Source organism: Alexandromys fortis, unplaced genomic scaffold (genome assembly GCF_014885135.2).
Source record: "Alexandromys fortis isolate MF-2015 unplaced genomic scaffold, M_Fortis_MF-2015_v1.1 scaffold_67, whole genome shotgun sequence".
Taxonomy (NCBI): domain Eukaryota; kingdom Metazoa; phylum Chordata; class Mammalia; order Rodentia; family Cricetidae; genus Alexandromys; species Alexandromys fortis.
Window position 1 is genome coordinate 7,500,203 of NW_026067945.1, and position 14,752 is coordinate 7,514,954.

Sequence of the window (14,752 nt, forward strand, 5' to 3'; positions counted from 1 at the left end):
AAAAAAAAAAAAAAAAAAAAAAAAAGTAAATCACCATAGTGTCACATTGCCTTCTGCACTTATGCTTACACTGATAGACAAAGCCACCCTCAACATTAGCCAGAGAGCGCCTCTTGCAAACAAAAGGCAGCAAAGCACAAATGCGGAAATACGTGGCTGTGTGAGGTGTTAACAGGAGCGTGTGGGTGGGTTGAGTGATCATCCCTAAGCAGGATATTTATACCACCCCCTCTGTGGCTCAGGGACTATCACAGATGAAGGGGTGGAGAGAACGCAAGAGCAAGAAGATACGCAGAAAGGAGACAAAATGTAGTCTTCCGGGAGTGACATAGTCATTTCAAGCGTTACCTTGTGAGCTCTGGACCTGCCAAGAGCCAGTCACAGATGGAGGAGGGGATCATGGGATCTACCCGATGAATGGCGAATACCTAATGAAATATTATGAAGGACTCTGGGGGAGGAGGAGTCGTTATCTTCAGATAAGTACTCATCAGTGAGCCTACTGGGCTTCATTGCTTAGTCTACATCTATATCTCACAGACAGCCCTGGTTAGACCCAGTGAGAATCCATTTCCAAGCTCAGAAGCAGTCACACCAGCTCGCCCTGGAAATGAGAGTGCTTTATGGGTTTGTTGGTTTGTGTGTTTCCCCAGGTAACTTAATTCCCCTTTCATTAGAGGAATGAGTGGAAATGGCTTCTGATATGCTAACCGGAGGAAAGGGCCTTCTTTTGTTCAAGTGCTTTCATCTTTCGCTTTGTAAGGAGCTACTTCATACACAGCAATACAAAAATAAACACACAGTGTCCACATCTGCACACAGCCCATAAGGGAAGGGCTTTGTTTTCCTCTGGATCTGAAACTGTAGCTCATTGACACTGTCATGCCATGTCAAATACACATTCGCAGGGGACAAACAGTACCCATTCACTCACTCAGAACTTCTTCAGCTTCCCACGGTTTTCGATACTACTTACATTGCTTTTTTTTTTTTTAATCAAAACTTTCAAATGAGGTGCGTTCCTGGCTCCTGGCTGGAGGGCCCTACTTTCTAGGCCATAGCCCCTAGAGTCATATTCTGCACCTCATCCCTACCCATCCCAGAGACCTGGGAGTAGCCTCCCCACACCATACCCCTAAATGTCCCCTGCAGCATCTGCAATCACCAGAGCCTTGGCCTCACTTATAACTGGGGGATCCCCAGAGCTGCAACCACCAGAGGCACGGACCCACCTGAACCTGGTGGAACAGTGACCACCTAAGCCACAGGCCCCTCCTGCACCATTTGGAAAAAAAACGAGACCCCCTGATGCACAGGCCTCACCTGCACCCATTGGAGGAAGAGATGGGGAGATGACAGTGTGAACCAAAAAAAAAAAAAAAAAAAAAGAAAAGAAAAAAAAAAAAAGAAGAATACACTCAACAACATAAAGAACATTATGGAACCACCAGAAACATGTGGTTCTACATCAGCAAGACCTGAACATATCAGTGCAGACAAAGCAGAAGAAAACTGCCTTAAAATGACTTTATGAAGATAATACATTCCCTTAAAGAGGAAATGAAAAATTTCCTTAAAGAAGTGGAGGAAAAAATAAACAAAAATTGGAAGAAATCAACAAATCCATTAAAGAAAGCAAAGAAATCCAAGAAAAAAAAAAGCATCAAAAAGGTGAAGGGGGAAATGGTTCAAGACTTGAAAACTCAAATAGTGGCAATAAAGAAAACGTAAGAGAATTCTAGAAATAGAAAATCTGGGTAAATGTCTAGGAACTACAGAGGTAAGCATAGCCAACAGAATACAAGAGATGGAAGACCTATCAGAATTACACCTGACTTCTCAATGAAAACTCTGAAAGCCAAAAGGTCCTGGAGAGACGTTCTGCAGACACTGAAACCATGGATGCCAGCCCGGACTACTATACCCAACAAAGCTTTCAATCACCTTAGACAAGAAAACAAGATATTCCATGACAAAACCAGATTTAAGCAATACCTATCCACAAATCCAGCCTTACAGAGAGTACTAGAAGGCAAACTTCACCCCAAGTATGTTAGCTACACCCACAAAAGCACAGGCAATAGCTAGCCCCACACTGGCAAACTCCAAAGAAGGGAAACACACATGCAATAACAGTACCATCAACAAAACCAAAAATAACAAGAACTAACAATTGCTGGTGATTAATATCTCTTAATACCAATGGTCTCAATTTGCCTATAAAAAGACACAGGCTAACATAATGGATGTGGAAACAGGATACTTCACTGTCTCACTCAGGGGCACACACCCAATAACCTGTAGGCTGGGCCCAGTTCCTACAAATTCTACCCAACAGGGCCAACCAGGGGAAGAAGCCTTCAACACTGGCTTTGGGAAACCTTTGCTAAGACCCTAACAGACTGAGAATTGAGACCACAGGCTTAGAAAAGCGTATGAAGTTTGGAAGAATGCTATATAACAGATAACTGTGTTTTCAAGCCAGTGTGTAGAAATCCTCCTCCCTATTTTAATTCCTCAGGAGGGGAAAGAAAGTTTTATCTATGCATAGCTCCAAAATGAGCAGGACACATGAGTAGTAAATCTATCATGTGACGAACCTAGCTACACACTTCTGAGGACCCCAGATTTCCTCCTTCTAAGCTTCTTTAGTTGTGGGCAAAATTCAAAAGGAGGGCTCGTGAGAACCCAGGGGACAGCTCACTCTTGGGACAGATCTGTGTTAAAATGCCTGCTGTTCCTCTTGGCCTTGTGTCTTTGTGACTGTCCTTGGAAGGGCTATGACTGTTCCTTCCTGTCTGCACATTGAAAGTCACATCCTACTGACTTTTCAGAAGTTCAGTGTGATGAAACACTAAGCCTAGTATACAGAGCACAGCGAAGTTTAATATTTTAACCCATTTTCATCTCATTATTTGGAAAGCTGTCATAATTACAGTTATTCTGGATATCAAGAAGAACCATATTAAAAGGATTTAAAAGACCTATATTATAAAAGGAACCATGTTAAGGATCAAAAGATTCAGGTAGAACACTTTTCCAAGTTATTCTATTATAAATTTTTGATGCTGATTGGGAGACCAAACTGGAGTCATTTTTTTTTTTCAGTGAAAATTGGGCCTATTCCTTGTAAGCAAAACATGCAGAGAAAGAGCCCAGAAGCAGAGCACAGGAGGAAAGCAGGACTCGTGCGAATCCATGTGACTTCCTGAGAAGTGGGAGCCTCTTACCAGGCCTGGCGAGGAAGCACTGTAACCTCAGTATCGGGGGGCGAGGTTGAGGCAGCAGAAGCACAGGCTGATAGACAGCCTGGGCTACAGAACGAGTTCAAAGCCAACCTAGAATACTGGGAAATGTATACCCTGATTCCTTTTCTTCTTCTAAAAAGGGAACCAACAAGATAGCTGATTGGGTACAGGTGCTTCTTGTCAAGCCTGATGACCTGAGTTCAATACTTGGAACCCGAAGGGTGAAAAGGAAGAACCAACATCCACAAACTGTCCTCTGACCTCCACAAGCACACTGTTGCTGGTGTTGACCTCACAAACAGATAGATAGATAAATAAATAAATAAATAAATAAATAAATAAATAAATGAATGAATGAATGAATGAATGAATGAATGAATGAATAAATAAATAAGAAACTTTAATTAAAAGAGAATTTTTAAAGTGTTGAGAATATAACTCACTGGTGGAACTCTTGGCATGCACGAGGACCCAGTTTCTCCATTGTCAACACTGAAATAAATTATTAGGCAACCTACACTATTCAACAGCAATTCCCAGACATTTGTATGTACTACCTGCACAGGCTTCTTCAAATATGACCACCGTCACTGTCCAACCCTTGCCCCTTACTAATTCCTTAGTTTGTGGGTAGTCTCAAAGATGTACATTTTCGATACATTGACGTTCTCTGACACTGGGAACACCCCTTTGAAACCACAGACCTGGCAGGAAGCCACAGCTCCTCTTGTGCCTGGAAATCACGTGTTATCTGTGTCCACCCACAAACACGCAAACTTCACTGGTCTGGAGTGAAGTCTGAGTATCAGCATATGCCCCTTTTACATGTAGGCAAATTATATTGCATGCGGTGTAGGTACAGAGAAGTGCAGTGATGCTTGCATGCAGTGTTGATTCGGAGAAGCACCATGATGCTTGTATGCAGTGTGGATTCAGAGCAGCACCTTCATGCTTGCATGCAGTGTGGACATAGAGCAGCACCGTGATGCTTGCATGCAGTGTGGGTAGAGAGCAGCTGCGTGATGCTTGCATGCAGTGTGGGTTCAGAGCAGCACCGTGATGCTTGCATTCAGTGTGGACACAGAGCAGCACCGTGATGTTTGCATGCAGTGTGGGTTCAGAGCAGCACCGTGATGCTTGCATGCAGTGTGGACACAGAGCAGCACCGTGATGCTTGCATGCAGTGTGGGTAGAGAGCAGCACCGTGATGCTTGCATGCAGTGTGGACACAGAGCAGCACCGTGATGCTTGCACCACAGATGTTTAACTTATTTTGAATGAGAATATTTGAAGCCCACTCCTCTAGCAATACTGGGCAGCACTTGATTATTTCTATTGATCTAAAAATCAATAATTTTGTTTGTCTGTTTGAGACTTTGTGCGCAAGGACTTTCAATTTCCTTCATGTCTTAGTCTCTGGTCATCACTATTTGTCTCTATTTTTTATATATAATTTAACTATTTTCATTTATGTAAATAGGTGTTTTGCCTGCAGGTATGTCTGTATGAGGGCATTGGCTCCCCTAGAACAGGAAGGAGTTACAGAGAGCTATGAACTCACATGTAGGAATTGAACCTAGGTCCTCTGGAAGAGCAGCCAGTGCTCTTAACCACTGAACTATCTTTCCATCCCCTATTTGGCTCTTTTTAAAAAAATATTAAATTTATTACAAATAACTTGCAAATATAAAAACATCATAACTGAAGTTAACTAGAAGTAAAGTCTATCCATCTCGATTAGATGTTACACCACTTGAAAAGCCATTCTGAAACTGTGGAGATTCACCTTGGGTTTTACCCCTTCACTGTTAAACTTATTTTTATAAATGTATCCACCACCATACCTCCAAAACTTCATAACAAAGCTAGAAAACCAATTAGCTTCACATCCTCTCTCAGAACCTGAGTCCATCACCTACATTCAGTCCTTCTGCATCCTCCAGATTTTAGCTCCCGTGTTTTCTTTTATACATGCTGTATTGAACCCACATGGACATCTGTTTACATATGTGAATATATATTATGGGATAGGTTCTTTATATAAGAAAGAACATGAAATGAAGCTTTTTTTTGTTCTGAGATCATGTGACCTCGCTGAATAATACATATTCTAAGTCCATCCATTTTCCTGGAAATTTCATGATTATATTTTTCTTTAGAGCCAAATGGCATTCCATTTTCTAGGCATACAAGTTTTTTTACTGTATGTTATCTGTTGATGGACAATTAGAAGGGAGAAAATTTGGGGGAATAGGAAGCCATGCTCTAGATGGCCGTGGGCATGGAGAGTGTGGACTCGTGGTGGTCACAGACAGCTGGAGCCTCATGTGGTGGTTTGCATAAGTGGAAAAAGGAGGCCAGAGTCACACTTTCACTCTCAGACTTTATCCTGTCAGCATTTGGGAAGTACAGAGGGTTTCAGAAAGAAAGTGAATGTAAGTGGATTGAATCAGCAGGTGCACGAAGGAGACATTCCTGAGAGATTATCTAGATAGATGTACATATCGAACGATCAGCCAGCAATTTCCCACTCCTTTAGTTGATCCTTCAACGTCTGATTTGAAGTCTGAGGAAAAACAACAATACATTTATTTCAGTCCCAAGTGCCCCTTTTTGGACTTTGAGAATGTGGAAGAAGAGTTAAGGGGGAGATAAAACGCCAGAGGGGAGAACAGGGTCAAAGAAAACAGTTTCAAGTTCCACCTGCCGAAGTGAAATGGCTCACACAAAGGAGTAAAAGTTAAGACTTTGGAAACAGGATTCCTTAATTGCCCCCCTGGTCCTCTGAAACGTTCTCCCTAAGGCCAAAGGGCGCATCCAGTGGCCTGCACTGCCACCTGCAGGCTAAGATTGGAACTAGCTCTTGGACATGTTCATGGTTTATCATTGGCTGATCATCATGGCTCTGGCTTTGACTGAGTTTGCACTTCACGTCTCTGTGCGTACAGTTAAGCTTAGCCTTGAAATTGCCATTTTTCAGGAACATTAAAAGATAACCTTGCACACTCATTTTTATATGTCAAGAAATCAGAATGAGTCTTGGACTTGTCATTTTTAAGTGACATATCTGACCCTCACCTTGGTCATAAGTGAAGGTGAATCTCACAATGTCATCTTAGATGTGGCCATATTTATTTTGCGTATTGTAGGAATGCCCTGATTCCACAGAGACAATTCTTCCTAGTGAAAAGATTCAATTCTTTCCTTGAATCTCTACTATTACCCCCATTCCCTACCCCACCCTGTCTTCCTGGAATTTTATCTCTCTTCTGCTTTCTAGCTATTAGATTTGGGAGAAGCTGTTTATTGTCCTTCTGGGTCTTGCTTTCTCCGTCCGGAATACCACTTACAATAGTTAAGTGAATGACATGTAAAGTCCCTTGGCTTTTCTTGTCCATGGAAAGACTAAGTGTTAACTATTCTATCCAAATTAACATCTGATGACAAGATAGCTGCTCCTGTTGCCCTCTGGGTAAGAAGAGCCCAAATGGGAACAATGTCCTCAGAACAAGCTAGCGAATCCCAAATACATGTGTGCAGATTAATCCCTAGAATTTATGCCACCTACTGCTGAGAGGTTTAATGGTAACTAAGGCTAGGGGAGCTCGGACAGAATTCACGGGGGGACTTATTTGAAATGTACCTATTTAAGGATGTTTAAAGTCTTAAGTCGAACCCTGCTACCTTTGTCTGCTGTAATTCAAAACCTCCTGGCATCCAACTACACAGTTTGCTCCATGTTCTTCCAACTGCCGGGCCCAGTTTCTGCCTCGTTCTGATATCCCTGGAGTGCAGGGCTCAGCCTTTTAAAGTACAACTGCTTTCCGGGTATTCAAGGCGGCTGCACATGAATGAAGTCGAAAATGACAATGATAACAGGTAACCTGATGGCTGCCTCTTGGATGCTGTGTGCACTTCTCCCCGGCAATCACGGGATAAAATAAAGCTGCCGTTGAGGGGCAGTTTCTCTAATTGCTACAGCGGGATGCCAGCAGTCTGGACTTGAAGCATGGGTTAGCTCTGCAGGAGACCAGCTCTAAGGAGAATGGGAGGAGACATAGCCTAGAAGATGCTCAGAAGTGGCTTTTGTTTGCCGAATGGTCGCCACGCCACTTGAATTTCCTAGCCCCCCCCCCTTCCCCTTTCCTTAAATGCTGTGAAAATGTATAGTTCAAATTCCTAGGAAAAGCTTTAAAGAAAGAGAAGCAGCCAGCAAAGAGCAATAAAATCACTCGTAGTCCTGATGGCTGCCACATTCAAGCAGGTACAGCTCATAGACACACACACACACACACACACACACTCATGCACATGCACGCGTGCACACACATACATCAAAATGTGAATTAATTCCTTGGAAGATATTCTTTTCCAATTTTAAATGTATTTTCCTGTGTGGTGTGTACGTAGAGTGTGTGTGCACATGCCCATGTGGGTGTGATGCCTATTTGCACACGCATGTAATGGTCAGAGACTGATGGTATCAGGTATGTTTGTCTACCACTATCGACCTTAATTTTTGAGACAGGGTCTCTCAGTGAATGCGGACCCCACTGGTGCAGCTGGCCAGTGGGCTTGGGGGCTCATCCAGTCTTCACACCTCCAGTACAGGGATTTCAGCCGTACACCACCTACATTATCCGGCCTTGTTTGTGGGTGCTGGGATTCAAACTCACGTCCATGTGGTTTTTCTGACTTCTGGCTTGGATGGATGTGCCATCAAGGAGTTCTAACACTGGAGAGTGTGTGTGTCTGTACCTCTGGGCTGTAGCACTCCGAACCCTTAAGCAGAAGGTTTTTGAGTCCATTTGGCTAAAGGCCAGTTTACCTCTTTCATCTCTCTGGGGTAAAAACTGGCAAAAGCATGGTAAAACTGTAATGATACTGGAAAAGACTAACAAATGTGGTGTGAAGACAACAGGCAGATTAAAGGACCTGAATGAATAGGAGGCAGGCAGTAACTATCTCATTTTACTGGATCTGGAGCGAGTGTGAGATATTTGTCAAGTGACTTAAACGTGTATGATGTTGTGACTTATTTTCACATTGTAAACAAGTACTTTGAATTTGATTTTGTATTTCTGTTTGAATCGTTAGGAAACCTTTTGTATTCTATACCTTCATTTTTCTCATTGTAAAATTATGTGTCTCTGTTGGGAGTTGTGCACGTTGAGCGTGAAATCCCTTCGAGGTCAAAGTTCCGGGAATTCTCTGAAGCTGGAGTCACAGGTGGTTGCGAGTCACCTGATGTGAGTTCTGGGAACCGTGCTCAGGTTCTCTGCAAAAGCTGCATATGCTCTCAATCACTGAGCCACCTCTCCAGCCCCGTGAAGGTCTTTTAACTTGTGTCTTTTCCCCTCAAATGGGAATCATGACTATAAAAGCAAAAATATAACCCTGGAAGAATGTTTGGGAGTTATGTGAACACTTAACGGTAGTTAGTTAGCTTTCCTTGACCTAACGTGGAATTGTATAAGCATAAAAAGAAAAAGACAAATGACACTTTATAAAAGCGGCAACTTATTAAAAACATTTCTTTTTTTAAATTTTAATGTGCATGGGAGTCACCATGAGTGGAAGGAGAGAGGGAAGAGGGACTCTAAGGAAATGTCTTGGATGTCCTGAGTAGCACTTGAGCAGTCACAGGACACCTACTGAATGACCCAAGAAGGTTTACGACCTACTGGGCCTTTGGTCCTATGCCTGGGAAGTCTGATTTAGTCGGTCTACGTGTAACTTGGGGAATCGGGACTTGAAAAGGAGCAGCAGTGTGCCGCTATGAGTGAGAGCCACTGTGGTTTAGATGCTTCTCTGTGCCTACAGTGAAGATGTTCTTCCCATCTGGATCACCCTTCATCACGTTCATCCAAGAACGACCTGTGATTTCTATCAAGCTCTGTTCAGAAGGCAACTTCCTATTTTACACTCATCAGTCACTTCAGTGATGGGGAATATTATTTTTTGTTTTTTTTCTAATAATTTCTTATTACTTTATTCAAAATTTCCACGTCCTCCCCTCCTCCCACTTTCTGCCCACTTCCCCACTCTCACCCTCACCCTTACCTTCCAGTCCTAAAAGAGGGCAGGGTACCCTGCCCTGTGGGATGTCCAAGGCCCTCCCCCCTCCATCCAGGCCTAGGAAGGTGTGATTCCAAATAGAACAGGATCCCCAAAAAGCCAGTACATGCAGTAGAGACAAATCCCAGTGCCATTATCATTGGCTTCTCAGTCTGCTCCAATTGTCAGCCACATTCAGAGGGTCCAGCTATGTTGTAGAGGATGTGGGGCAAAAGGAACACTCCTCCATTGCTGGTGGGAGTTCAAACTTATACAGTCACTTTGGAAATCGGTATGGTGGTTTCTCAGAAAACTGGGAATGGATCTACCTCAGGACCCAGCCACACCAGTGCTATACCCCAAAGATGCTCCATTCTACCATAAGGACACTTGCTGAACCATGTTCCCTCCAGGCCTGGGCTGCTGACTAGGACCGTGTCTGGGTCCATGGTCCTACCACAGCCTGGGTCTGTGTTGACATCCATGATCCATGTTGCCACCAAGGTTATGGGGTCTTATAGTCCCAGCACTCGGAGGTAGAAACAAGAAGACCAGTGTAGTGCTATCCTTGGCTATATAACAAGTTCAAGGCCAGCCTAGATAGATGAGAGTCTGTTTCAATCCTCCAGACTTCGTTCCACAAAGAAGCCAGGTGGTAGCAGGGTGCCAATCAGACGTCAAAAGGTTTGATTTATAGTCACCGGCAGGTGGGCTTTTCTTAGATGTGTACTTAGAGGGCAAACATATCCCAAACTAGAATGGACCTGTGGGGGAATGCTGCGGAATTTGTCATTACTCAGAGTTAGAGCTCAGCCTGAGGCTGAGTTTAATATTAATCTTGATAGCGGCATGTTTGCAGCCGGACAGGGAATAAGAGAAATGCACCGAGGGTTTATTGAACACGTGGTTAAAAAGCCATTTTTCTAGGGCTATTTTTCTTCTCTCCCATAAATGATTAGGAAAGAGAGAGGAAAGCTTCAAATTGGTGTCAAACTCTTTATTCCCACCGTTTGGGATTATCTGGGAGATAAATATGTCTGTTTATAACGTATCATTTCTGATGAAGTTGAGAAGATGGAGTGGGAAAACGCAGTGAGCAGGCAGAGGTTGGCAAGAAATGAGACGTAGTCTTTACGGCGGGGTTTGTCAGGCAATAACATGCTGCCAAAGCCCTCCTACCAATTGAATTTGATACACAAGCTGAGTACAGTCCTTAACCAATTATGTGAGAAAATAAACGTTACCAAATGATAACCTTGCTCTGTCTCCTGCCTATGGGTTACAGACAAATGCAATTTTCCCATCTGTTCCAAAAATGCATGATACTGTGAAGGAGGTATCTTTGTCGCATTTGGGGGCTTGCGTTAAACTGCAATTGTGCAAATTAGATTAGCGGGTTCTACTTCCTGTGGCCACATTAGTTGCCAGAAGCTATCTATAGGTGTTCAGATGACCTGCAGACATCATAGACCAAGGCTTCAGGGTGGCGTTTCAAAGCCCTGCATTCTGAGGGCTGAACTGAATCACGCAGGATAATTTAAGACATGATGTATTCCCCTTCAGCCTCACTGCTAATTCTCCCCGACATAGTCTCAGCCCCAACTTTGTTGATGAGGTTTAAATCAGTTAAACCTCACAGGTCAGGTGACTACATGCTTCCAACCAAACCACACATTCAGTCTTGGTGAAAGTCTAACAGTAATTAAAAAGAAAACAACAGGAAGAAAAAACACATATAATTCTGTTCTGTGTTCTGGATTGTACTCTTGTTACTGTTTAGTGCCCATCTAGAAGACACCAACTCGGGCTGCTCTGATGAGGTGCTTGGCAGGTGACAGGGCATAGTCAGCTTCATCTTGCAGTTCCCAATGCAGGAAAGAAGTGGACTGTGCTTTTTTCCATGATGATATTTTTCTGGCCACGGTTTTATAGAAAGTCTTTGGATGGGCTTAGGACATTTGGGACATCAATATCTTTCTTTTGCCACGACTGATCCTCTATCTAAAATTGGCTGAAAGATAATCTTGTAACTGCAAAATTTCAGTGACAGGTTTGTCATTTTGTGATGGAATACATTATTATCAGCCCAGACAACTCTCTGAAACATCGAACATTACAGGGGCAGAGGTGATGACAAATGGGCAGGAAAGGATTCCATGGGGGTGGAGTTTGGGAATTAAGGTAAACGCTTGCCTCCCCTCATAGGGACCCTTTACTCTGCAAAGCCTTTGCCGGCCACTCATTTGGATCCAAGGAGCAAATGAGAGAAAGGGAGTATACTGTGAAGGCACAGCTGCCCAAATGTCTATCTTCCTCTAACTCAAACTCATGTGAGTGAATTAGAGGCAGGAACCAGAGTGTAGACATGCGCCTGGGCCTAGGCAGTGAGACTCGCTTTGTTGCTGCAGATTTCGCGAGATCATTAGTTCTTGCAAACACCTGTTTGGGTTACAGATCTATCTACTCATCCCTAACTGCATTCCTAACTCAGAAGTTTCGTTAGTAACATATAATTTGTACTATATTCACAATGTAAGTTTACAGAGTCAGTATTAAAAATATCCATTTATCCTTGCAATCAATACAAAGAAAAATAATAAAAACCCGGAGCAGTGCATAGCAGACAGGCATTTTCTGCAGTTGCTCTCTGATGCACCTTTCCTCCCTTGCCTTTCCCTCTTCCTTCCCTATACCAGCCTAACTCACCCACAGCTCTTACCCGCTCTTGTTTCAGAAAAGGCATTTTAGAATAATATAATGCCTTCCAGAATTTTCCTTGATGTAATATATACAACATACCCATACATCTGCCCACTCACAGATTTTTGTTTATATCCAGATAGCTTTATCTTTTTTCACTTCAGATCTCCACAAATAAGCCCTCAGATCATGTGACACTGTTCCTTGTTTCACACGGCTACAGACCGACTCATGGAGTAGATATGTCGTAGCCTTTTAAACTTCAACACTGCTGAAACAGATTTACACTGCTCTTCAGTTTTCCTTCCACAGACAATGCTGTCATGAATAGCCTAGTGCGGCTTGCATAGCAACCACTCAGTAAAAGTGATTAGTTACTTCCACATTCCGAATGGGGAAGCTGTGAGACAGCTGGGAGGTTGTCTAAGATGCAGATGAGCACAATGTCAGTTCAGTTCGACTTTACTACATCTCTTTCATCGGCCTGCGTAACGCTATTCTGAGCGTCACTATTCACTGTTTGAAATTTTGGGATTCGAACCGGAAATAAGTGTGACCGAAGTCAGCTAGTACACAAAGTACCTGTTAGTGAGAATTAAATACAGCTTGGTGATTTAAGAAAAGTTTTTTTTTGTATTTCTTAATATAGTTGTCCCTAAAATGATCATTATCTATTAAAAATGTGAATCTTTGAGGCAAATTTGATGAAGCATCATGTCAGAGCAACAACCTCCAGGATGGAATACTTCAAACTGTCTATGAATATACAAGGGACATTAGGATTTTGAGTTGTGAGCAGATGTGTTAGATTAAACAGAGAGAAACCTCCCACTGTCCACTGTGGACAAACAACGCCTGGAAATCATAAACAAGAAAGGAGCAGAGATGGACTGATGCAATTCCTGGAGAGAGAGAAGCAGACAAGAGAGGCCCTGTTGATCTTGGCTTTTCCCAGTCATTTCCCAGTTAACCAAGAAAGGAAATAGCGGCCACAGACAGGAAGTGACTGCCTTGCTGGAGTAAAGGCAAAGTTGGACTTTCAAGCTTTTGTGCTGCCTGCAGTGTAAAAAACAATGCTCTAGAGCAACCTCGGGTTAATTCATCTCATTTATTGGCTATATTTTAAGTCAAAAACGGCCAGGTAAATCCAATGATGAGTGGGCTACAGCATCTGGGAGGCTCTCGGAGCAGCAGAAATTTCTGCAGCTGCATTGGCAGGAAGAGAAAAATGGAATGCATGCGGATGTTCAGTTGATGCCCCCAAAGGGCCAGGAACAAGGAACAAAGTCTACAGACTTATTAAAATGGCCACACTTTCATTGGTTGAAGAGAAACACCAAAGTGTCAACCCCAAGCGCTAGGAAGAAAGGCTACTCAGATGGCAGTGACTCACTGGGTTTGTCTGTTCTCCAGGGGAAAATCAGCACTTGGAGGAAGGCATGCTATCCATATCCTCTGAACTGTATATCTACAGTGCCGTGGAACCAATGGGCATGGGTAAGAAATAAAGTGCTAGGCAGCTGACCAAGGAGAAGGAGTTCCTTAGAAGGTAATGGTTGAAAGGACCCACAGGAGATATAGATATTTGATGAAGATGCTGAAAAGTAGATAAAAATGAAGCGGAAATTAATAGAAAACCAGAATCTGTAAAGCTCTGTATGGGAGAAAATATCCCATCTGGCATTAAGACATGAAGTCATGGGTTGAGAAGATGATTAGACACCACAGGCCATGTGATTAGTGAACTGAAAGAAGGGTCAATGAAAACATCAGAGCTGAAATGTGGGAAGAAAAAGGTGAAACACAGAAAGCCTCATAGCCATATCGATGTGTAACCAGCATAGCGTCCTACATTCAGAGCAGACAAGGGTGTTAAATATGAAGAAGACAGAAGCAGCACCATGCTGGAAACATTAAAGCATGTCCCAGGCAAAGAGAGATATTAAAAAGAAATAAAATCAATCACACAGACAAGCAAATAGCACCAACAACATTGTCCATGACCATAAATACCATCTTAGTTACTTTACATGCTGCTCAGTCAAAATACCCATAAAAATACTTAAGGAAAGAAGAATTCATTCTGGCTGACAATTGGAGGGCCAGTCCTTTATGGTGGAGAAGTCATGGAGGCAGGAGTTTGAGGAAACTGATCACATTGCATCCAATGCCAGGCAGTAGAGAGAAATGAATGGTAACACGAAGCCCACATTTTCCTTTTATTTTCATTCCAAGACCTCCAGACCAAGCAACAGTGCCGCCCACAGTTAGGACAGGCTTTCAACAACTCAGCTAACATGAGCTAGCTAATTGCTCACAGGTGTGCTCAGAGAGGTTCATCTCCTGGGTGTAGATCCTGATTGTAGATTTCCTGACTCTTGGCAACCAACATTACCTATCACACATGTACTGAAATTAAAGTATACACCATTTCAAGGGCAACTGACTGTTAAAAGGAATAGCTGTGCCCTGTGGAAAGTTCTAACATGCAGAGAAGTGCATTTTATAACGACAGCTACAGCTAAGTGGTAGGAAATGTCAGTATAGTGTTAACTTCTTCTGCCCTTGATAAAGGAGGGGAGATTACTGGAAATCAGGTCACAGGTGCATAAAAAAGTGTTAAAATAAACTCTAAGCAGACACCAAAATAATAAAAGCAAGAGTTAGGGCTAACACATTGTGGAAGGAGCCCCAATGTCATCATGAAATCAACTATGTTCATAGCAGCATTGATTGTCATAGGAAGA